Source organism: Leucopleurus acutus (assembly GCF_964270905.1).
Source record: "Leucopleurus acutus genome assembly, chromosome: 13".
NCBI classification, from domain to species: domain Eukaryota; kingdom Metazoa; phylum Chordata; class Mammalia; order Artiodactyla; family Delphinidae; genus Leucopleurus; species Leucopleurus acutus.
Window position 1 is genome coordinate 68134004 of NC_139155.1, and position 930 is coordinate 68134933.

A 930-nucleotide genomic window follows, 5' to 3' on the forward strand; every position below is an offset into this window, starting at 1 on the left:
TACCTGGAAAATGGCTTTTCCCAGATGGACGTGATAAGAGCCTTGGATCTTTGAATGACTGAAAAACCTACTGGCCTGCTTTGGATACTTATCTTCATGCGGCTCCAAGAAGAGACCAGACTGACCACAAGGCCAACAGGTGATGGGTCTAGGGCTCTTCACATCTCCTCCCCGACAACAGAAATGTGCTCTGACCCCACACAAGGCAACCAAGGCAGTCTTAACCAAGGCCTCCATTTTAGTTTTAGGCTGTTTACCTAACTTTAAAACTCTAACCCCATAACATCAAGGAAGCACAATAACCACTACCACTTAAGTAGGAAATATAAAAACGGTTTTCCTCCTTAGCTGTCACTAAGGCAGACCTGCGTCCTGAAGTGTGTGGAGGCTCAGAGGCCCACCAACTCCGCCACTGCTGGGAGGGGCGTTCAGAGGGCCCTGTGACCCAAAGCTCCCTCAGAGGGCTCCCAGCCATGGATACGCAACACAATGCCCCCCCCCCCCCCCCCCCACTGCAAATCGACAGACCTGGGCTATGACGTCCCCTTGAGACACGGCTCAGGGTCAAAGTGACACTCGAACCCCCTTTCCTTGCCAGCAGCACCGTGACCAACACTGCAGTGTCACATCTTGACCGTTCAGATTTCCTCACACATGACGCTTGAATGAGCTGTGATCTGGGGGGTTGGGGACATGCTCCAAGTAGATGTGCAGTGGCTGCAGAACAGAGGCCGAGAAGGATGACGGTTTATAAACATTTGGAATTTTATTTTTAAAAAAAAACATCACAACCATGAACATTGTTTGTTACAGTTAGAGAGGCCCTCTTGGTTCTCCACAATGATACTGAGCATGCTCACAAGGGATTCCCATTGTTTAGTCTTAGTTAAACAACCATCTTTAAAAGAAGGAAAAAAAAACTCAGCACAC